The sequence below is a fragment of the Pelophylax lessonae genome (assembly GCF_965119305.1).
Source record: "Pelophylax lessonae genome assembly, chromosome: 5".
In the NCBI taxonomy this organism is placed as follows: Eukaryota; Metazoa; Chordata; class Amphibia; order Anura; family Ranidae; genus Pelophylax; species Pelophylax lessonae.
Window position 1 is genome coordinate 276,320,137 of NC_138772.1, and position 25,873 is coordinate 276,346,009.

Sequence of the window (25,873 nt, forward strand, 5' to 3'; positions counted from 1 at the left end):
GATCTGTATAGTGTTCATTCATGCATCCCCTGCCGCAGCCAGTGGGAGAGGAGAGGAGGGAAGCGGGCAGCACTGAGGGGGAGAGATGGGGGATGCCAGGAAGCAGGGGAAATCGGCACTGCACAGGGTGATTAGGGTGTGCCCAGGCACATCCAGCACATCCTGTGCACACACCTATGATTAGTATTATCTTACTTAGGTGCTCTGGTGATGATATTATAACTTGTTCTAGGATGTCACTGCTCTGTATATTTCCCAGTAACCTCCACTTCCACATCATTTACTGTACAATTGGCAGTTTATATAACCCCGCTTTTCCTTTGTTAGCAGGGGTCATCTTAGGCTCTCTCATATTTCGGAACTTATACATAGGCTTCCTTGTTTCCCTAAGTGCGCAATCCAACCTAATCCAGTCTTGGTGTCCAACTGCGTTTGTGCTCCAGCATTGACAATACCCTGCTATCTTATTAAATGGCACTACAAGGTTTCTGGTAGGCTTAATATACTTGGTGTATGAGTATCATAACCTGGGCCATCCATGCTACCCTGCCACCGTAACATATAATAAATGTATTGGTGTAATTTGGTGTAATCCTTTGACTTTGACATCACAACACACCTTCACAATGCAACTGCTTTGTATCAAGATGTCTACTGCACATTCCTGTGCTATACGTCTTGCATTTGGGGGAGCGTGGCTTGCAGCTGATGTAGACGGACGTGCCGAGCGCTCTCTCCGCCACTGATCCTGACATTCACCCTGATAATTGCAGTATCCGCTACCATCCGTCGTATATACTTACCTCCCCGATCTCCTACCGCTTGTACTTACCTGCCGGCTGTGTGTCCATTGCTGGGGTGATGTCTCGGAGGGGCAGAGAGACGCCGGGGCCTACGGATCCCACTTCCCAAGATGGCGCCCGACCACCCCACTCCGCCAGGGAGGCCGCGATGAAACTCTGTGCTAAATCTTCCTCAAAGGAGACCCCACACAAGCCTCCTCCTGGTCCCGAGGATCCCAGTGCCCTGCCTGCGAAGACGGAGGAACCCTGGCCGGCGGATGCAGCCTCTACTGCCTCCTGGGATGCCGTGAGTACCGCTCCCCTCCCTGGGCCTGATCCAGACCGGGATGTTGTAGCTGAGGACTCCCCCGAACCCACATTGCGGGATATCTTTACGGCTGTTACATCTTGCAATAAGGCCATACATGTTCTAACTTCTGAGCTTAAGGGGGTGAAGGTGGAAGTGAATACTTCTTGCATTTACCACTGTGTTTATCTGTGTGTATATGCTTATTTACTTCCTATTATTTTTTTAACTGTAAAATCTGTCAGCAGTAAGTTTTCATAACATCAATATATTCTGGATTTTAAACAGTCAGCAGGAACATTGTTTTCTCAAAAGTACCAAAGCACCTTACCCTATCCATCTTGCAAATATCTCAGCCATTTACAAGTTTTATTAGTAAAATCCCTTACTGAAAGCAAGCACCAAAATGTGCCAGCTATTACTTTAATTAACTAGAATATCCCACTGAAATTTGTTTTCTCTTTTCCTAAGGACTTGACATTTCCAATGTCAGGGCAAAGCCCTTCCTCCCCTTCATTCCTATGTCTGAGATTGCCCTTACTGGATACTGAGGCACTTAAATTGGAAATTTAAAAGGCAGGCGGATGAGGCTAAGGGCTAAAATTAAGTAAGTTAAGTCCTTGGTAACAAAGTGAAATCAGGACCAGTGGCATGCACAGCAAAGGCTAATAGCAGGCCTAATCTCAAGGTCTCTCAGGTCTTTTACGATTTAATAATGCTTTTGTTGCATTAGAAAAAATGTAATGACTCTGCTAACTTTGTTCTGACTCCTTTTATTGATGTGATTAGCACTTATTTGATAGCTTCTTGGTAAATGTGTACTCTATTCAGTCTGGGTTTTTATTATTTCCTACAAAAAAAACTCTTCACTTTTGTGCATGAAGTCAACAACTTTTAATAAGACCGACAAAATCTATTTGTCAGATGGCCTTGGAGAGCAATAGGGCTTGTATAGAGTTGTATGCCTGTGCTGAGCCTTCAGCTGTTTAATGAGCATGCTGGCCCTTCAGCAGAATACAGGATAATTGCAGGTTTCTATATATGTCTTGTTGTGATGACAGATTTTATGTAAAGGGAGAAAGAAAGATTCTTGACCGATAGCAGTTCACTGTGCAATGTAATGGTTTAGCAGCTAATGAGTCTAACTCCTTTAAGATATTCATTAATGCAGACTGGAAATGGAACAGGAACAGTTTTGTATCTTGCTTTGAGGACTCTTGAGTGTTTTACCGTATGATGAGACAGCACGAGTTAGCAAAACAGGTGTTTTATTTTGACCTTCTAGTGGCATCCACTTCCTTCTCTGTGTTCCTGTAGTTTGTATGATTGCTCATATAGAGAAGTTCAATTTTGAATTTTAAAGATATCTCCCTAAAGTATTCAAGATAATGCAAAACAGTTTTTACAAATGTATTGCTTTTATTGCACATTTAACTTTTAGTGCACATTTAACTTTTGTTGGCACTGTGAAGCTGAAAAGCTTTTTTACTTAGCAGGCTGGAAGACTGGCTGGAGCCACATCCATGTATACATAGGGAAGATTATGCATGAAATCTTATGATAAGGTTCCGGCGGTCCCACTGTGTTTCCATGCTTTTCCTGGGCTGGTGTCCATCCAATCCATGGTGGGTTGAGGTGGAGAGGCACCTATATATCCCAGATGATTTTAATGTTGGCTGGTTGGTTCTTGTATACAAAACTGTAATATATGTCACACCCTCTTACCCCTGTAGATGAATAGTCCAAATGCATCAGGTTTTTTCCTTGTTTGTGATTAGTGCAGACAAGCTAAGCACCATGAGAAATTGCACCAATTCCTAGGGTTTTATGGGTAGTGTCATAGGCATACTGCAGCATGTATGGATGTCTAGGGGACAGGAAGTGAAGGGAAATGGGACAAGCATGGCAAGGAAAAACATGGTATTACCTTCCCCTATCCTATTCAAAATGAAAAGAAATTAATTTTAATTGGTCCCATTCAAAGCCACAATGACATTTCTAGTAATTCATTTTTTTTTTTTTTTTTTACAATCATATGAAAAGAAAGGTTAGCAACAAATAGGTACAGGAACTCCACCATGCTTCCCGCAGAACTGCATCGAATGGTGGGTGTGGGCAATGGAAGTGGAAAGATCTTATATGGGCAAAAAAAAACATGAGTGCATTATGCAGGGAGTCCAGGGATGAACTACGTACATAGTACAGAGGTGCTACACAACGAGTGCAGCATCAGAGATGCTCTATGCAGAGTTCAGGGGTGTGCTACATGCAGATTTTAGGGGTGCACTATATATGGGGTGCAGAGTTCCAGGGGCACTATGTACAGATTTTAAAGTTCAGGGGTGCAGTGTATACAGTGTGCAAGCTTTAGCCCTTGCATTTCACCTACCCAGTCTAGCTCTAGTACCTCCCAGCTATCACATACCTGGTGCTGAAGGCCAGTGGAGAGAGGGCTTCCCTTGCAGCTAAGTTCCATAAATTGCTCCCCTAAAGGTGGAACATGAGGAGTCAGGCCCAAAGTAGCACGGATGGCCTGCTGGAATCTTTGCAGAGATGTTCTGACCAGGATGATTGTCAGAGGTACATCCAGGAATACAGCTGATGCACCAGAGTGGTGCCTGCAGACAGGTAATGTCGGTGAGAAGCAGCAGGTCTTTGGTTGCACAGAGAAAAGGAGAGGAGTCGGTCTGAAGCCAAGGTCAGGTACCAGGTGGGGATCAGAGCAAGTGTAGTCAGGAGGATAGTTGGGGTCATACACAGGAGAGCAGAGAAACGATCCATTAAACAAGCAGGGATCAGGTCAGGAGGCAGACATGAGACAGGTCCAAAGCAAGCCGAGTCTGTAACAGGAATTCACAGAAGAAAAGAGATCACAGGTACAAATGCACTGGTGGACTGGAGATTAACCAGCAATTGCAGAGAGTGACTGGCTTCCTTATAAAGGCCATTAGCCACCAAACTGTGCTAAGGGCATACGTATGTAACTATGCACCTATGCTAATGCACATAAGTGCGCATTTCTGTGGCCATTTTATGTACCGGGAGGAATGCCAGGTCTTTAAACACCTCTTTTGTGGACAGTGCCCTGACATTGGCAGTGTAGGTGGTTCTGCCTCTCTTTCTCACTCGTAGGGAGATCATTGGTCGACATCTGTGCAGGATCACAGTGCACCTTACACTGCACCTGCATCTCTCCTGTCATTTTTGTGAGTGCTGGGCAGGCAGGAATCTGTGAGAGCCGCCGGGAGGAAAGCTGCCCCTGTAAACACAGAAGGCTTCTGTATTTACAATAACAGTGGTGATTGTGGAGCAGAGGGTGAGCCGAAGATTCTTGCTGCAAAAAAGCCCTGGGTGGAAGTACCACATGAAATGGCCTGGTGGTTTGACACGTGCCATAAAGGGTGAAAAATGTCCTGGAATGTGCATTTGGCACGCTCTGGTACCCTACTAATGTTTTTGTTCACTGTGGAGCATTCTCCAGGGGTATGACTATGGCAAGTCTTTTGCACTTCGTCTTATCTGAGCATGACACCTTAAACATTTTCTCCTCATGTTATTTTTCCTTTTCTCTGCCAAAAAGGTTAATGCTCTAAGGAAATAAGTGTTCTGCCACATGTGTTGCATGCATATTCTACAGTGTCGGCTTGAGGTAGTCTTTCCTCCATTTCTCTGGTCCCAAGGGTCATGTGGTTTTACCTTGATTTGCCCTTGCTGCTGCTTTTAGTAATTCCTCACCTTCAGCTATAAGGCCTCTCCTGTTTCAGCAGCTAATTTGTGATTATCCAAAGTCCTTAAAAGTGTGTTTAATTATGTTGTCTAAGTTTCAATGCAACATGTCAAGTCCTAAATGCAAAGGGAATGGTTCTGTGGGCCTCTCCAGCTGATGATCTGCTAATAACTGCAGTGTCCCTCATCAAGGACCTGATGCAAATTCAGTTGGCTTCTGTCTTGTGGTTGACTCCACACAAAGTTTGGAATTTTCCCTAGCTATCCCAGGTGTGGTCCCCTTCTCTGCATTATTCAGGGAGGAGTTTTCTGCAGCTATGCCATGTTTTATGAACAAAATGACTGCTATGATAGCTATCTCGGATCACAGGGGCAGTAAACATAATTCTTTGCCTTCTTCTCCAGAGTCTGTATTTGACATATCTGAAGCAGTATTAGTAGCAGCTTCTGAACACTCAGCTGCATATGCTCTTCATGAGGAGTCTCACAAATTCATTCTGAATGAGTTTGTGCCTGAGGAGCCTCAGTCAGCTCCTAGGCCTAAAGATGCCATATTGGTCTTCACTGATGCGATGTACACATGTTTGAAACTGGAGCGACCACTACTGTTACTAATCTAGGCAGCACACTTTTAGACAAAGTGCAGTTATTCTTTTGGCCTCTTCTCCCTGATCTAAACGATCTCATACTCCCCCCTCCACAGATGCATACTTACTGAGATTTCTTTGAGGATTGTTCACAGCCAGTGCCACAAGACTCCCTTTGTTGGCCATACCTGTGCAGTACATTACCATAGATTTCTATGGGGCAGTCAACTCAGTTGAGAGATTTGGAGCCAACCACCAAGAGAGGTAGGTGTGTGGTGAGGAATTTAAAAAAAATCTTTGAAAGCTAAAGGCAATAGATCTTACGACTACAGAGCTGTAGAGTTTGAGGGTTGGACAATCCCTGAAGGCCGTGATAGATCACGTTGGTAGAGATCTGTGGAGAGCAGCAGAGCAAAAAGCAGGGCACTCAGGTTAATACCAAGAAAAAAAACACATTTATTGCAAGCAGCACACTTGCAGGTCAAAAATCACTAATCCACCAGTGGATCTTAACACAGCAGGTTGAGACACCAGAGCTGATAAGCGGAAGGTACACAGAGGCAATGAATGGCCACCAGAAATGCAGCTGCAGGGGCTCCAAAGCACCAGGTGGTGTGGAGAAGGGGCCGGCAGTTTCTCCAGCTGCACCATAAGAATGGCAGCTGTCAGCATCTTTTGGTGATGTCAGGAGGGGGGGCTGGAGCTTATTGTGTTTCAAAGGACACAGCCCTCTTTTTAAAATGCATGAAATTGCACAAATTTGAAAAAGTGGGCCATCATGCTTGCCCCGTCCTGATATCACCAAAGGATCCTGACAGCTGTAATTTTCACAATGCAGCTGGAGATGCCACCGGCTCTTTCTTTCTCTCCACACCATTTACTGGATCTTTGGAGCCCCCGCTGCTGAATGCCTAGAGGCCATTCATTTCCTCTGTGTACCTTAAGCTGGTCTTCTCAGGTGTCTCAACCTGCTGTGTTACGATTCACTGGTGGATTGGTGATTTTTGACATATAATTGTGCTGCTTTCAATAAAGGTATTTTTTTGCTTGGTAGGTATTGACCACAGCGCCATGCTTTTTTCTGTTTTCTGAAAGTGAACTTACTCTTTAAAGGTCCTACGACTTTATCAATACATTTTCAGTGCATTCTTTACTTCAAACTATTCTGTATGGAAACTGGACTACTGGCAAACTATTTTCCCCCACCGATTGCTTTGATGAGTAATGTCTGTTTGAGGAGGCATTCCCTAAGTAGTGGGCTGTTCTAACTGTGGATCACACCATTTCTTGCCTTAATAAAACACTGACTCTTTTAATGGAGGATGTTACATTGTTTAGGCATCAGATTGACAGGAAGCCCTTTCCAAATCTCTGTGGCTCCAGATCATCATTAAAGGTTGTAGGCTTAAGTAACAGGTTTCACCTTTCCTGTCAAGGTACACTCTAGTACAGGGTTTCTCAAACTACAGCCCTCCAGCTGTTGCAGATCAGTAGGTGCCTCTTGGGACCTTTGGCATCAGGCAACTGTTTCTCAGGTTTTGCAAAGCTGCTGCTTAGTCTATCATTCATACCTTTCCTAAAATTTACCAGGTAAATGTTCAGGCTTCAGGTAATGCAAGACTTCAGGTAATGCAAGCCTTGGATCGTAAGGGCCCACAGGCAGCTCTTTGAGTTGTAGACAGCCCCCAGTTTCTCTATTGTTGCTGTGTGGGCTTGTTAGTGTTTTGTTATTGCTGCACAGCCCTCCGCTGGACTGCTTTTGGATTGCCCAATTGTCTTTTATTTACTTCTGATCCCATATCTCATAAAATCAAGTGTAAAGAAAACAGGATTTTTATACTTCCTGTAAAATCTGTTTCTTGGAGTTTACTAATGGACATCCTTCTGTGTTTGTGACCTAGTCCTGTTACTGCTTATCTTTAAAACTGAAGCTTAGTAGGAGGGGTTATACCTGGATAGCCAATGGCTTTTTATACCTGGCTGCCCAATTGCTTTTTTGTTTGCCAGTGTCTAATTCCTCCTCTAGGCAGCATTATAACCCAACTGTCTCTTATTTACTTCGGATCATGTGTCTCTTAAAGAACTCCAAGAAACTGATTTTATAGTAAGTACAAAAATCCTGTTTTTTCATCTACAGTAATTCTAGTTTTTTTTAAAAAACTACCACTTGTCAAACTGTAAAAAAACAATGTTTTCCCCCCTCTCTCTGCCTTTTAATTATATGTAAAATAAAAAAAACTATTACAAAAACAAGAAAGAAAACCTGTTGTTCTCTTTGGTTTCATAAATAATGGCATTCATTGCTGAATAAATATGCCCAGGGCTACAATTTAAAAAGTGCTCTTGTCCATAGGGTATATATAGGTGCTCAAACAATTAAGCATTAATTTTATTACTTTTTTAATGAATGCATAACTGAATTGACTAGTGACCTTTTAAATTTACCTGGAGATCAGCTTTAATTTGTAGAGAAGAACATATCCTAGGCAGCTAAATTGTATCCCAGTATTTTACTAAAGTAGGTCCAGGCATATACATTTCACACCTTCTGTATATATTGTGGTGTAGGGTAGTTAAATAGGCAATGGTTGCACAGGGGATGATTGGCCAAAGCAGAAAGCGTATTTAACAAGATAATGAGGGAATGGCATCCTCATATATTTTAATACATATGATGTAGTCAAAATAACTTGAACTACCCCCATTTTGACAGATGTATTTGAGATATGTTTTATCATCCAGCAAAAACCTTTGGGCTTTAGAGCAGAATGTATTAAATTCTTTATTTGCATTTCAAGTAAATATTAAATGCGAACATTTGCTCTTTACCCTAGAGATAACGCTTGATTAATTTTAGAAAGAAGTGTACATTCTGTGCATTAGACTTGCAATTCAAAGGTGCTTTCATGTCTTGATATTTAGTAGACTTGAGAGGAAAATGGGGGATACAGAGGAATACTCTGAATATAAGAGGAATTTAAATAATGCTGATGCAGAGGACTGTAACCTTGGTAGAACTAGATTATGCTTTCATGTCCTGTATTTTCAGTATACCTTCATCATGTATTAATATGTCAGTGAGACAGTTGCAAGAATTTATGAAAGTGTCAAGCCAGTTTTGCTCTTGGACAAATAATCTCACCTGCTTTCTTAATAAAATGGTTTAAAAGTGAAAACTATGCTTTACTTTTTAAAGGGTCGTTTAAAGGACAACTAAACCCTAGTCAACTGTTCATGTATGAAACATCAGATTAATATTCAACACTGAAGGAAAATGCAATATTTAAACCTAATTTGACTTTCTGCTTTCTCTTTGATTAAATGTAAGACTTTATACAAAGTATGTAACAATGCAGGCAAAACTAATCTGTATACAAAACTGATCTTTACGGAACCTACACATCACTATATAAAATACTTATTAGACACACTAATTTGTATTCCACTTGCTGATAATTGATTTTCAGACCTATATGCATTGCATCTCTGTATCCATTTAAACTATTAACCACGTCTGGACCGGAAGGTTTTCCCCCTTAATGACCAGGCCATTTTTTGGGATTGGGCATTGCGTTACTTTAACTGACAATTGAGCAGTCGTGCAATGCTTTTTCCTAATAAAATTGATGTTCTTTTTTTCCTGCAAATAGAGCTTTCTTTTGGTGGTTATTGATCACCTCTGCGATTTTTAAATTTTTTCGTGCTATAAACAAAAAAAGAGCGACAATTCTCATAAAAAATTCAAAAACAATATTTTTCACTTTCTGCTATGTAACAGTCCCAATATAAAAAACATGTAAAATCAATTTTTTTTAATAAAAAACATTTTTTTGTAAAATCATTTTAGGTCAATATGTATTCTGCTACATATTTTTGGTAAAAAAAAAAATCCCAATAAGAGTATAGAGTGATTGGTTTGTGCAAAAGTTATTGCATCTACAAACTAGTGGAGATATTTATATCATTTTTTTTTTACTAGTAATGGCGGCAATCAGCATTTTTTTAGGGATTGGGACTGTGACATTGCGGTAGACAGATCGGAAGTCTAACTGACATTTTTGAGACTTTTGGGGGGATCAGTGACATTACTATAGTAATCAGTGCTAAAAATATGTAGTGTTACTGTACTAATGACACTATGACACTGGCAGGAAAGGGGTTAACACCAGGGCGATCGAAGGCTTAATTGTGTCGCTAGGGGGTGTTTTCTAACTGTGTGGGGGATGTACTTATGGAATTAACACAGGGACCTGTGTTCCTAAATAGGAGGAACACAGGGGCCCTGTGTTCATTGCTGGCAGAACAGCGGTCTGCCATATTTACAAATGCAGACCGCTGTTCTGTCTTCACGGGACCTGCAGACCCACAGATCAGCTCCCCCCTTGGCGAATGGGTAAACGCCCCCACTCATGGTCCAGCGAAGCGACGTACAATTACATCGTTTCGTGGGACAGAGTCGACCTGCCGCAGTATATGTACTGCTGGCGGTCAGCAAGTGGTTGAATAGAAAAAAAAATATATTAGATATTAATGATTTAATATAGACAATGGCACCACTGTTGATTATAAAAAAAATGGGACTAGCTTAGTGTTGTGGAAAACTGGAGGCTATTCGCCACATCCCAAACAACAAGTGAACCAAAAGAGGGGGCACCAGGGGGATTTTAAAGGCATTAGCCAACCAGATAATAACGGTACAGAGGAGTGAAAAATATCTAAAATCAAGAAGTTTTAATAAAAATCTTGTTGATTTTAGATGTTTTTCACTCCTCTGTACCATTATTACCTGATTGGCTAATGCCTTTAAATTCCCCCTGGGGCCCCCTCTTTTGGTTCACTGTTGAACATAAAAGCACTGGTGGAAAATCATACGTTTTTTATTAAATGTAGGCATCTGAAGCAGGGTCCAATTTTATACCAAAAAAATATTTTATTTATTTTGGTGCATAAAAATGTTTGGATGTTTTTTATGATCTGAACACAATTAAATTGCCACTATTTTTGTAGGGGCCTGTGCAAATTAGGCAAATCATATTTTTTTTGTTTCATCTAAATATTAGTCCATAGTAGTAGAGAAGTAGAGAAGAAACACCACTTCTGCTAGTCACATTCTTCCCCCTTAACACACTGCTACCTTCAGGCTGGTGTCGATTGAAAGGGGTTGATTTACTAACTGGAGAGTGCAAAATCTGGTGCAGCTCTGCATAGAAACCAATCAGCTTTCATGTTTTTTGTCAAAGCTTAATTGAACAAGCTGAAGTTGGAAGCTGATTGGCTACCATGCACAGCTGCACCAGATTTTACACGCTCCAGTTTTAGTAAATCAACCCCTTCATTTCTATACTGTAAGTTCTTCACTGAGTGTAGCAGAAAAAGAATCTGTTCCAGATAAGTGTCCATTCACACTAATACGACTTGTCAGGCGACTTGGTCCATTGTGTAGTACAGGAACGGTTCTAATAGGAACGACACAAGTCGCTCCAACTTAGAAAAAGGGTCCTGTACTACTTCGGGGCGACCTAGAGCGACTTGCATAGACATTAATTTTATGAAGTCTGTGCAAGTCGTGCCGAAGTTGCGCTGCACGCGACTTCACAGGTTGCCCCCGAAGTCGTGCCGCTTCAGTATGAATGTGGTCTAAATGTGATATTTATGTTTGTGAAAAATGTATCACAAAAGAGAAAAAATTATTCAGTTAAGAGAACTCTGGCATCTTAGTGAATTTACCTTTTTGTGTTAAGAGGTATTGACAGCAGCATCCAACAGTATTGTATGACTACTTTAAGCAAGAAAGTCAGCAACTAGGTAAATGTGCAACGATAAAACAATTTTTTTTTTCTCTTTATTTAATCATATGAGGAAAAAAATTGCAAACAAAAACAAGCATTGACGTGTTTCAGTCTGCAAAGGTCTCAGTCATAGCTCATGTATAACTTTTTTTAGTCCCAGCACTATTTATAAGTATGCAAAATCTCAAGGCACCCCAGTCTAAAAAAGTGATTTCTCTTGATTAGAATACCAGTCCTGATCGTACAAAATGCAGGAGTCAGAAAACTGTAACATACAGTCAGGAGTAAAAGTAATGTACAGAGTGTAGGGGACAGGGGAAAAAGTAATGTACAGACATACATACACACACATATGCATACATATACAGTATACTCTATATACACATAAACTCACATTAACATGCATGCACGCACACATACATAAACTCACTTACATAAACCTACATTTACCAACATATATACACAGTCATCAACTCACACCCACAAATTACCTGTAACCTGTAACCTGGCTGATCACACATGTGATTAGTTATGACACTAGCCATCGATCGTTGAGAGTACAAGCAACTCTGACAGTTTTCATTCATGGAATGCCTTGAATGTAACTGTTTTGATTTAAATGAAAGGGTTTAGTTCTGCTTTAAAATCGTGGTTTTCCAGTAATGCCAGGATCAGTGCCTTTTATTATTATCAATTTTCCCTTTTTTTAACCACTTCAGACCCGCACTATAGCCAAAAGAAGGCTACAGTGTGGCTCTGTTGTTCTGGAAGATCACCCATGTACGTCCTCCCAGAACCACACCCCCTGCTTGCCCCCTAGGGTCCACATCCGGCACACTCTATGATCGCTGTATCCTTCGGACACAGCTGATCACAGATCATGGTAAAGGGTGAATCACAGCGACCCTTTACCATGTGATCAGCTGTGTCCAATCACAACAATTTAAATATAAACACACTTGCTGGTTATCAGCATTCCTTTCATCACGTGCTGTCACAGCGTGAGGAAAGGAGAGCAGGTAACTGGCAAGTGTGACAGAGGACATGTACACAGATAACCAGGGCATGGATCATCAGTGCCCTGTTGATCAGTGCAGCCCCATCAGTGCCAATTAGTGCCCATCAGTTCTGCCTATCACTGCCTATTAGTGCCACAGATCAGTGCAGTCTAATCAGTGCAGCCTATCAGTGCAACCTCATCAACGCACATCAGCGAAGGAGTAAAATTACTCTGCAAAGCAGAAACTAACCAAAAATTTTTCAAAATTTGTTTGTTTACTAAAAGTTAAACAACCCAGTGGTGATTAAATACCACCAAAAGAAAGCTATATTTGTGTAAAAAATGATAAAAATGTCATATGGGTACAGTGTTGCATGACCGCGCAATTGTCATTCAAAGTGTGACAGTGTTGAAAACTGAAAATCGAGCCAACATGGAAGGTGCCCATATGATGCCCATAAGTTAGTGAGGAAATCTTGGTAAGAAGGTTATGTGCATTTATAAAATGACCCCTTGCCAATTCACTCAACTGTAAAATAAAGTGTTAGACTATAGTGCAGTAAAGTCCAATTTTTATCACCCCAGACAACAAACAATAATACAAGTGCACAGGATTGCAAAGATCATAGAAATTTTATCTTGAACTCTTGGAAGTTTGTTTGGTGCCCTCATTTGATTGTAGGCATGTGGATTCTTAACTCTGCTACTGAGAAGGATCCCCATTTGTGGAGTGCTGCTGAACCAAAGCCAGTGTACCCAGTGACAATTTTATTGACCATTACAAAATCTGAGTCCAGCATACCATTCTTCTGTTTGAGCTTTTTATTGTTGTCTGTGTCCCTGTTTCAGATTTTTCCTCCCTTCTTGTTTCATAAAAGATTGTGCCTAGAAAAGAAAGTGAAGAGGAATATTCCTGGATAGCGGTAAAACCTAAAAGGGGTTCTAACCTTTCATTATTTTATATACACACATTTTATATATACTCTATATTGTCAAAAGTATTGGGACACCTGCCTTTACACGCACATAACATCCCAGTCTTAGTCCGTAGGGTTCAATGTTGAGTTGGCCCACCCTTTGCAGCTATAACAGCTTCAACTCTTCTGGGAAGGCTGTCCATGAGGTTTAGGAGTGTGTCTATGTGAATGTTTGACCATTCTTCCAGAAGCGCATTTGTGAGGTCAAGCACTGATGTTGAATGAGAAGGCCTGGCTCGCAGTCTCTGCACCAATGTATTCCAAAGGTGTTCAATTGGATTGAGGTCAGGACTCTGTGCAGGCCAGTAAAGTTCCTCCACCCCAAACTCGCTCATCTGTGTCTTTATGGACCTTGCTTTGGGCACTGGTCCAAATCATTTGGTGGAAGGAGGATTATGGTGTGGGGTTGTTTTTCAGGGGTTGGGCTTGACTCTTTAGTTCCAGTGAAGGGAACTCTTAAGGCGTCAGCATACCAAGACATTTTGGACAATTTTATGCTCCCAAATTTGTGGGAATAGTTTGGGGATGGCCCCTAACATGACTAAGCACTAGTGCACAAAGCAAGGTCCATAAAGACATAGATGAGTGTGTTTGGGGTGGAGGAATTTTACTGGCCTGCACAGAGTCCTGACCTCATCCCAACTGAACACCTTTGGGATGCATTTGTGCGGAGACTGCGAGCCAGGCCTTCTTGTCCGACATCAGTGCTTGACCTCACAAATGCACTTCTGGAAGAATGGTCAAACATTCCCATAGACAAACTCCTAAACCTTGTGGACAGCCTTCCCAGAAGAGTTGAAGCTGTTATCGCTGCAATGGATGGGCCAACTCAATATTGAACCCTATGGACTAAGACTGGGATGCCATTAAAATTCATGTGCATGTAAAGGCAGGCGTAGCAATACTTTTGACAATATAGAGTGTGTGTGTGTATATATATATATATATATATATATACACAGTCAGGTCCATAAATATTGGGACATGAACACAATTCTAATCTTTTTGGCTCTATACACCACCACAATGGATTTGAAATGAAACAAACAAGATGTGCTTTAACTGCAGATTTCCAGCTTTTATTTGAGGGTATTTACATCCAAATCAGGTGAACGGTGTAGGAATTACAACAGTTTGTATATGTGCCTCCCACTTTTTAAGGGACCAAAAGTAATGGGACAGATTAACGATCATAAATCAAACTTTCACTTTTTAATACTTGGTTGCAAATCCTTTGCAGTCAATTACAGCCTGAAGTCTGGAATGCAGTGAAATCACCAGACGCTGGGTTTCATTCCTGGTGATGCTCTGCCAGGCCTCTACTGCAACTGTCTAAAGTTCCTGCTTGTTCTTGGGGCATTTTCCCTTCAGTTTTGTATTCAGCAAGTGAAATGCATGCTCAATCCAATTCAGGTCAGGTGATTGACTTGGCCATTGCATAACATTCCACTTCTTTCCCTTAAAAAACTCTTTGGTTGCTTTCGCAGTATGCTTCCATCTGCACTGTGAAGCACCGTCCATTGAGTTCTGAAGCATTTGGCTGAATATGAACAGATAATATTGCCCGAAACACTTCGGAATTCATCCTGCTGCTTTTGTCAGCAGTCACATCAGCAATAAATACAAGAGAACCAGTTCCATTGGCAGCCATACATGCCCACGCCATGACACTACCACCACCATGCTTCACTGATGAGGTGGTATGCTTTGGATCATGAGCAGTTCCTTTCCTTCTCCATACTCTTCTCTTCCCATCACTCTGGTACAAGTTGATCTTGGTCTCATCTGTCCATAGGATGTTGTTCCAGAACTGTGAAGGCTTTTTTAGATGTTTGGCAAACTCTAATCTGGCCTTCCTGTTTTTGAGGCTCACCAATGGTTTACATCTTGTGGTAAACCCTCTGTATTCACTCTGGTGAAGTCTTCTCTTGATTGTTGACTTTGACACACATACACCTACCTCTTGGAGAGTGTTCTTGATCTGGCCAACTGTTGTGAAGGGTGTTTTCATCACCAGGGAAAGAATTCTTTGGTGATCCACCACAGTTGTTTTCCGTGGTCTTCCGGGTCTTTTGGTGTTGCTGAGCTCACCGGTGCATTCTTTCTTTTTAAAGATGTTGATTTGGCCACACCTAATGTTTTTGCTTTCTCTCTTATGGGTTTGTATTGTTTTTTTCAGCCTAATGATGGCTTGCTTCACTGATAGTGACAGCTCTTTGGATCTCATATTGAGAGTTGACAGCAACAGATTCCAAATACAAATAGCACACTTGAAATGAACTCTGGACCTTTTATCTGCTCCTTGTAAATGGGATAATGAGGGAATAACACACACCTGGCCATTGAACAGCTGAGCAACAAATTGTCCCATTACTTTTGGTCCCTTAAAAAGTGGGAGGCACATATACAAACTGTTGTAATTCCTACACCTTTCATCTGATTTGGATGTAAATACCCTCAAATTAAAGCTGAAAGTCTGCAGTTAAAGCACATGTTGTTTGTTTCATTTCAAATCCTTTGTGGTGGTGTATAGAGCCAAAAAGATTAGAATTGTGTCTATGTCCCAATATTTATGGACCTGACTGTATATATATATATATATATATATATATATATATATATATATATATATATAATACCGTATATATGTGTAAAAAAATTATTTTCTGTCTTTTCACTCACTTAGGTCCTAATTTTATGTGTAACTTAGCCGAGTATGTTATGTTATTGTTCGATGAAAGTGAATTCTTATTGAAGCCTGGCAAATCAAAGTGAAAAAAAAAAATTAAAAAAGCATATAAACTCCTTGAATATAAATTGAGGCTCTACTTACCTGTCACTCAGTATAACATTAGTTACTAGTTGTCGTGTTCCAGCTGCAATTCTTCCTAACAGTAAGCGATAATAATGAGTTATGAGGTCGGGAATCTTACCGCCATTCATTCCTGGCCTGGGGCTGGGGATAGCAGACAGGAGGGCTGCGTTCTGCTTAGTTATTAATGAAATGAACTTGTTGCTGTCTGGAGAGCTAGTAAATGGTCCCAAGGACTTTTCTACTAATTTACTTTCTAAAAGGATACTTACTACTATTTGTAATAAATAAAACAGCAAGCAGACTTTTAATTCAGCAGAGTTATAGAAATGTGATTTCTAAAAGGCACTCATATTAAACTTATAAGGTGTCCAAAATACTTCTTTTAGAGGGAAGCAGAACATATGAACATTTTTAGTTAAAGTAAAAAAAAAAAAAAAAAAGGGTGGGGGGTCTGTATTTATATGAAAACTTTGCATTTTACCAGTGTATTATTCAGGGGATTTTTTTAATAGAAAAAATATATATCTCTTGTTTGCAAATACCATCAACTATATTCCACAGAAAGCAGCAAAGTGAAAAACTTTGGCAACCGAAACTTGTAGACATTAGCATTATTAATAGTTTAATTATTTTGCACACACTATAATAAGTTGAGGGAAGCAACCGAAATGGACATTTTGTTGAAAATGGTGAAATTGTAGCTGTTGATTGCTGTGCCCCTTAATAATTTAAACATGTGGTTTTAGTGCTGGTAAATTTTCAAGATGTATATTAAGTATACATGCAGCATTAGTATTGCTTTTAGGTTTCACTCAGCATTGAAAACATTATTGCTTGTCTGTTTGTTTTGTAGTGTATCAGTACTAAAATCCACAATATGCTCTTCAACTTTCAAACTGACTATTCCAGCTACAGTATGTTCCTAGTAATATCATGACAGACCAAAGTGGATAAGACAATTGATAAATTCACTAGTCATTTTGCTTGAAGTATAACTGAAGCCAAAATGTTTTTTTTTTTTAGCTTGGATAGAGAAGGAAATTGTTATAACCCCTGTTTTCTTTTTCCTTGCCATCTGTGACATACTGTACTGCAATGCACCAACACACTAAAAGTCTATTCCCAGCAGTGGGTGTGTGTTATGGTGTGCATAACCATCCTGCTAGTGTACATTATGTATGTGCCCTGCAGTGCATTGTACATCACAGTGCTTGATTTTTTTCAAACTTTTATTCAACTCAATGCACAGCAAACAGATATGACTATTGATTTTAAGTTATTCTAAAGGTTGTCTTTTTTTTTTTTTTTAATAAATGGCAAGCATGTAATACTTACCTGCCCTGCTCTGTGCAATGGTATTGCACAGAGCAGCCCTGATCCTCTTTATTTTGGGTACCCCACCGGCAGTCCTGGCTCCTCCCCCCTGTTGAGTGCCCCCAATAGCAAGCCCCCAACAGCTCGCTCCTAAACATAGCTCCTGTGAATAGACATTGTCCATTTACACACACAGTGCGGGTTGGCCCCGTGCCCCACTTTCTCCTCATTGGCTCACTGGCTGTGACTGACAGCAGCAGGAGCCAATGGCTCCCCCTGCTATGTGAGCCAATGAGGAGAAAGAAACCCAGGAGAGCCACTGCTCTCATGCACATTGCTAGATCGAGATGGGGCTCAGGTAAATATGGGGGGAGGGGCTGCACCCAGAAGGTTTTTTTTACCTTAATGCAAAGAATGCATTGAGGTAAAAAACCTTCATCCTTAGAACCATTTTAAGGTTAAAATATATCTATATATATATATATATATATATATATATATATATATATATATATATATATATATATATATATATATATATATACTGTATGTATATATATATATATATATATATATATATATATATATACAATGGGTACAGAAAGTATTCAGACCCCCTTAAATTTTTCACTCTTTGTTATATTGCAGCCATTTGCTAAAATCATTTAAGTTCATTCTTCTTCCTCATGAATGTACACATAGCACCCCATACTGACAGAGAAACACAGAACTGTTGACATTGTTGCAGATTTATTAAAAAAGAAAAACTGAAATATCACATGGTCCTAAATATTCAGACCCTTTGCTGTGACACTCATATATTTAACTCAGGTGCTTTCCATTTCTTCTGATCATCCTTGAGATGGTTCTACACCTTCATTTGAGTCCAGCTGTGTTTGATTATACTGATTGGACTTGATTAGGAAAGCCACACACCTGTCTATATAAGACCTTCCAGATCACAATGCATGTCAGAGCAAATGAGAATCATGAGGTCAAAGGAACTGCCTGAAGAGCTCAGAGACAGAATTGTGGCAAGGCACAGATCTGGCCAAGGTTACAAAAAGATTTCTGCTGCACTTAAGGTTCCTAGCACAGTGGCCTCCATAATCCTCAAATGGAAGACGTTTGGGACGACCAGAACCCTTCCTAGAGCTGGCCGTCCGGCCAAACTGAGCTATCGGGGGAGAAGAGCCTTGGTGAGAGAGGTAAAGAAGAACCCAAAAATCACTGTGGCTGAGCTCCAGAGATGCAGTCAGGAGATGGGAGAAAGTTGTAGAAAGTCAACCATCACTGCAGCCCTCCTCCAGTCGGAGCTTTATGGCAGAGTGGCCCTACGGAAGCCTCTCCTCAGTGTAAGACACATGAAAGCCCGCATGCAGTTTGCTAAAAAACACCTGAAGGACTCCAAGATGGTGAGAAATAAGATTCTCTGGTCTGATGAGACCAAAATAGAACTTTTTGGCCTGAATTCTAAGCGGTATGTGTGGAGAAAACCAGGCACTGCTCATCACCTGTCCAATACAGTCCCAACAGTGAAGCATGGTGGTGGCAGCATCATGCTATGGGGGTGTTTTTCAGCTGCAGGGACAGGACGACTGGTTGCAATCGAGGGAAAGATGAATGCGGCCAAGTACAGGGATATCCTGGACAAAAACCTTCTCCAGAGTGCTCTGGACCTCAGACTGGGCAGAAGGTTTACCTTCCAACAAGACAATGACCCTAAGCACACAGCTAAAATAACGAAGGAGTGGCTTCACAACAACTCCATGACTGTTCTTGAATGGCCCAGCCAGAGCCCTGACTTAAACCCAATTGAGCATCTCTGGAGAGACCTAAAAATGGCTGTCCACCAACGTTTACCATCCAACCTGACAGAACTGGAGAGGATCTGCAAGGAGGAATGGCAGAGGATCCCCAAATCCAGGTGTGAAAGACTTGTTGCATCTTTCCCAAAAAGACTCCTGGCTGTATTAGATCAAAAGGGGGCTTCTACTAAATACTGAGCAAAGGGTCTGAATACTTAGGACCATGTGATATTTCAGTTTTTCTTTTTTAATAAATCTGCAACAATGTCAACAATTCTGTGTTTTTCTTTCAGTATGGGGTGCTATGTGTACATTCATGAGGAAGAAGAATGAACTTAAATGATTTTAGCAAATGGCTGCAATATAACAAAGAGTGAAAAATTTAAGGGGGTCTGAATACTTTCCGTACCCACTGTATATATATATATATATATATATATATATATATATATATATATATATATATATATATATATATATATATCATGCTGACATTAAAATTATTTTTTTTTTGTAAATTCTTCTTCTTCTTTTTTTTTTTAAAGCAAAAGACAGAATACAATATGGAGCCTCTTGGCATACCCAGAAACCATAAAATTAAATCAATATGACCCGATCCCTAATGCGGTTGGCATCTGCCAGCTGTATACAGTATAATTATTGACTGGCATTGGTTGTATTGGACTATATCCAGATTTTCCATTCTTTGTCAAATTTTGACAGAACAGCCCCTGAAGGATACATGGCTTTATATAGGGGAAAGCATATGTTTACTAAGGCCTTCCAAAAGTTTAAGGAGGGCCCTCCGGTTGCTTCCATTTTAGAAGTATTGCTTTTCTGGCATACAAAAGTAATAGACCTATAAGGGTTTTAGTTGCTGGGCGGTGTGTGGGGATTTGGATCGTTAGTAGAGTAGTTATGATTGAAGTGGATAACCTCTCCCCAGAAAAATTGAAGTTGGGGACCACAGAATGTGCTGGAAGTTCGCCTCACCACTACCACACTTCCAACAGTGGTGATATATCCCTAGGTAGATTTTATTCAATCTTTGTGGCATTAAATAAACCCTATGAACAAGTTTAACCACTTTAGCCCCGGAAGATTTGGCTGCTCAATGACCAGGCCACTTTTTTCAACTTGGCACTGCGTGACTTTAACTGACAGTTGCTCGGTCGTGCAATGCTGTACCCAAACGAAATTTATGTCCTTTATTCCCACAAACAGAGCTTTCTTTTGGTGGTATTTGATCACCTCTGTGGTCTTTATTTTTTGCGATATTATTAAAAAAAAGCAAACCTCCCCTGGGTGGGCACCTCCTATACCCGTTGGGTGCCCCCCCATTCTCTAGTTGATGCCACCTTAGCAGAACTTAATAGATACTTCAGGTTAGCGGGGACGACGGCGTTCCCCTCCCCCATGACCCCGATTATTGGCCATCCGGATTTTGCCCCGGGTCTATCGGACAGGTCTTTTCGCCTTCACACTGACGCAAGTGTCGTCAGGGCCTCCCATTTTCTCAGTTCATCTGGCTGGCGAAAACCTTTAGAAATAATCCCTTCATTCCACTCTTTGCCACTGGGACGCTGGAAATCATTTCAGCTCCCCTGCTTTCTTGGATCTCTTCCTGATCATACTAAGTTCCGTAGACAGTCAACGCAGTTTGAAGACCTCTGTTTAAGCGAGGGAACGATCCAGAAATCACTTTCAATCTCCTACTCCAGTCTTCTATCAACGTCCGCCCAACATGACCCTTCGTTCCTCCTCAAATGGGAAAGGGACCTAAACACTATGTTCACGACGGACCAAAAAAACAAGATACTTTTCTTTGCCCATAAATCTTCTCTATGTAGCAAATACCAGGAGACCTCGTACAAGATTCTGACTCGGTGGTATCGTACCCCAGTTGTTCTCTCTGCCATCTTCCCAGGACACAACCCTTCCTGTCGGTCTCCACGAGGGGACTCTTTTTCACATCTTCTGGGAATGCCCCAAGATTAGACCATTCTGGCAACAGGTACTACATATTATACATAAACTTACTGACTACTCTCTACTAGATGACCCTGCTGCTGTTCTCCTCAACTTGACACCCATGTCAAGCAAGCGGTACCGCAAATCGCTACTGAAACACTTGCTGACTGCGGCTAGGGCCTGTATACCTAGCATGTGGAAACAACAAACGCCCCCCACTATTTCTCACTGGTTTACCAGAGTGAATGATATACGGCAAATGGAACAGCTTACAGCAACTCTAAGGGACAAGACGGAGGAACACAAGACACGTTGGTTTTCACTGGGACCTTTTTCACTTGTCCGACGATTATCTATCCTACTCTTAACTGGCTTGCCATGCCTGCGGGTGGGACGGAGCGGACCCCCACTCTTCACTCCTCTGTCCATCTTTTTCTCCCCCCTCCCTCTCTCCATTTCCTTCCTCCCTTTCTCTCTCTCCTCACTTCTCCCCTCTCTTGCATCTCTTCCCCTCCCTCTCTGACTTAGGGCATCGTGTTTGCCCTATCCCTTCTATTAAGTCATAAAATGCCACTAGGTGTGCTCCAAACATAGGATGGGGGGCTGGTCCCGGGGTCTTCCCGCTTCGGGTGGGGGTTTTGGTGGGCCCCCTTGCCGGCCAAGTGGTAGATGCTGGCGGGGATTCCTATCCCCCTCCACTCGGGTGGGTGTTGCGGGACTTTCCTCCACATGGACTCTTGCATACAGCAATGCTGCACGTGAATGAATAAGTATGGAAGATAAGACAACTTACGATTCCAGGTTATGCTATATGTTTATGCTTTGTGATAGCATGTTTTACATGAGGTTGTTCCCTGTATTATATAGCCCACATTTCTATTACCATCATGCAAATGTTTGCAGCATTGTTGTTCCTGATTGTTCATGGCATACCTTTAAATAAAGAATTAAAAAAAAAAAAAGCAAACCTTTTGAGAAAAATTTAGATTTTCTACTTTGACTGTTAAAAAATATCCAATATATTCAATTTTTGTCATATATTTAGGCCAATATGTATTTAGCTACATTTCTTTGACAAAAAAATTCTAAATGAGCGTATTTTTATCCACTTTAAGACCGGAAGATTTTACCCCCTTCCTGACCAGGCCATATTTTGCGATTCGGCACTGCGTTATTTTAACGGACAATTGCGCGGTCATGCAATGCTGTACCCTAATGAAATTTATGTCTTTTTTTCCCCCACAAATAGCTTTCTTTTGGTGGTATTTGATCACCTGTGCGATTTTTTTTATTTTTGAAAAAAAGAGCAACAATTTAAAAAAAAAAAACAATATTCTGATATATAACATTCCCAAAAAAAATGTATAAATCAAAATTTTTTAACATTTTAGGCCAATTTGATTTCTGCTACATATTTTTGGTAAAAAAAAATCACAATAAGCGTATATTGATTGGTTTGCACAAAAGTTATCGCGTTTACTAACTACGGGAAAGATTTGTCATTTTTATTGTTTTTTTTTTACTAGTAATGGCAGCAATCTGCAATTTTTTTGTGGGACTGCGACATTGCGGCGGACAGATCGGACCCCTAACTGACATTTTTGACACCTTTGGGGGGACCAGTGACATTACTACAATAGTAGAGGGGAGGGTGGAAACCAGCGCTATGGATGAGAACTACCAGGCTTGTGAGGTAATTAGGTTGCAGCCACCAACCGTCCCCTAAGAAACTTAGGGGCTGAAATATAATGTGGGGGTGAGAAGTTGGAAACGGCGCTACCTAGCGCATGTGCAAAATGCGAGTGAGATAGAGGAAAAAAGTGCTTTAGTGCGTGATATATAGTGCAAACATAAATCTTATGCCTGTGAAAGATTCCCAGTTACTGGCTAAATGTAGACAACATGAGCCAAATATTGAGTAAAGGTGTGTATAAGGTATGGTAAGTAATAAATAATGTAGTAAAATATTTCCAGTAAATAGGTGATAAGATCAATAAATTAATGTAGTGGTAAATATGATAAAAGCAGTGCTTAAATTGATAAAAGCAGTGAGGCTACTATTGCATACCTGCTGTGTGATATATCTCCAATCTGACCACCAGAGGTCGCACTCACCCTTTACCAACAAATGGTGTATATGGGAGCCAAATAGGGTATGATCAAATTTTCTCAAACCTTTTCCCCAATCCGTCCTTGCGGACCGATGGATCCCATCTGGGTGTGAAAAGGGGAGAAACGAACCTCTTAATGTGGCATATCGAGCAGGATTTGCAAAGGGCTAGTAGTAACTCACGCTTGGTATGCAGCAGATCAAATCAGACGGGTGCAGGCTGTGTGAGTGACGTTGGGTTCCGCCCTACGTACCTTTCATCATAGGACGTCTACGGGAGCGGTGCCCGTCAGTCAACCTCTCCGTCCTCATATAGCTGGACACATCCCAGTGGCCAATCACCTATCAGTATGCAAATCTTCAGTGATGGCTCAGCTCTACAGGAGTTAGGTTTCCTCCTGTGTGCAGACTTACTTTAAATAATTCATCCTCCCATATCACTTGGGGTTTCTATCTCTTCCTAAATAAAGGTTAAATACCTGTTTTCAATCACTTTGGATAGGAATACACCTATCCGCACCTTTTTTATATCCATGTATATATATATATTTTTTTGGTTTTGGTGTAATACCTCTTCCCAATGTTTTTTCCTTATTCACCCCATGCTTTCCTCACCTTCGCTCTTTTAGAGATATTTCTTCACTACAATCACCTTAACACACATTTCTAATTCATAAAAAACTTATGGTTTAAAAAAATTATATTGGTTTTAATTATAAACTTAAATAAATTGTTCATTGTTTTTACCCAAATCGGACCTATAAAAAATGGCAGCATGATCAGACATGATGATAAACACAGCTGTAGATAAACATCCCATAGTAAGTCTGCACACAGGAGGAAACCTAACTTCTGTAGAGCTGAGCCATCACTGAAGATTTGCATACTGATAGGTGATTGGCCACTGGGATGTGTCCAGCTATATGAGGACGGAGAGGTTGACTGACGGGCACCGCTCCCGTAGATGTCCTATGACGAAACGTACGTAGGGCGGAACCCAACGTCACTTCCGGTCCACAGCTCGCTTCAGTTTGGAACGCGGAAGCTTCCTCGGCACAGCCTGCACCCATCTGATTTGATCTGCTGCATACCAAGCGTGAGTTACTACTAGCCCTTTGCAAATACTGCTCGATATGCCACATTAAGAGGTTCGTTTCTCCCCTTTTCACACCCAGATGGGATCCATCGGTCCGCAAGGACGGATTGGGGAAAAGGTTTGAGAAAATTTGAACATACCCTATTTGGCTCCCATATACACCATTTGTTGGTAAAGGGTGAGTGCGACCTCTGGTGGTCAGATTGGAGATATATCACACAGCAGGTATGCAATAGTAGCCTCACTGCTTTTATCAATTTAAGCACTGCTTTTATCATATTTACCACTACATTAATTTATTGATCTTATCACCTATTTACTGGAAATATTTTACTACATTATTTATTACTTACCATACCTTATACACACCTTTACTCAATATTTTGCTCATGTTGTCTACATTTAGCCAGTAACTGGGAATCTTTCACAGGCATAAGATTTATGTTTGCACTATATATCACGCACTAAAGCCCTGTTTTCCTCTATCTCACTCGCATTTTGCACATGCGCTAGGTAGCGCCGTTTCCAACTTCTCACCCCCACATTATATTACTACAATAATCAGTGCTAAAAATATGCACTGTTACTGTAATAATGACACTGGCAGGGAAGGGGTTAACACTGTTGGTGATCAAGGGGTTAAATGTATGCCTCATGCTTACTGACGTGTGTGGGGGGAGGGGATTCTGTGACAGAGACAGAGATCGCAGGTTCAGCTATGCTGAATCCTGTGATCTCTCCCTGTCTGTTACAGAGAAGATCCGCCTGCTTTGTTTACACAAGCAGATGGATTTTCTCACACTTTCCCCGACGATCGGGAAGAAAGGCGGTGATCGCCACCTCTCCTCCTCTATTCTGACTCCTGCTGTGCGCGCGCCTCTGAGACAGCTAGGAGTCCAGCAACGTAGGTCTGCGTCGCTGGACCCAGGGCTGCCACTGTGCCGCAGTAGCAGCACAGTGAGCAGTCCTAAAGTGGTTAAGTATTGGGCAGTCTCTGACAGCTACCAAATCAAGAAACAGATACTCCCACATATCCTCCCAGTCTTCTGTATCCAGTTCGGGAAGTCTTATCTGCCACTTAGCATACAGAGTCTCCAGACCAAAATGAACCGAGGGCAAGAGTGCTCTATAGATGGTAGATAGGGGTTTATCCAGCTGGTCATCTCGCAATTGGGATTCTAAATCAGATTGAGAGACAGTAATAGATTGTGAACCAAATTGAGTGGCGAAGACATGTCGGAGTTGTAAATACCTAAAGAAATATTGATTTGATAGCCCATATTTTTGTTTGAGTGTATGAAAAGGTATAAGAGCACCATCTACACATACAGTATCTCAAAAAATTTTGATGCAGTGTACGGCATACGGTCTGAGCTCTGACAGACTGACCCCCCCACCCCTTTAACCTCTGCAGCAATGCTGGCAGCACTCATACGTCTATTTCCCAAAGGCAACCTCTTGATATGACGCTGAGCACATGCACTCAACTTCTTTGGTTGACCATGGCGAGGCTTTTCTGAGTGGAATCTGTCCTGTTAAACCACTGTATGTTCTTGGCCACCATGCTGCAGCTCAGTTTTGGGGTCTTGGC

General features: G+C 41.3%; 1 protein-coding gene across 1 annotated transcript in view; it reads left to right on the forward strand.

The window, feature by feature from the left end:
* LOC309556020 (dynein axonemal heavy chain 5-like) overlaps positions 1-25,873 on the forward strand; it is a 468,481-nt gene that overhangs the window by 261,030 nt on the left and 181,578 nt on the right. The gene's annotated exons all lie outside the window — the stretch shown is intronic.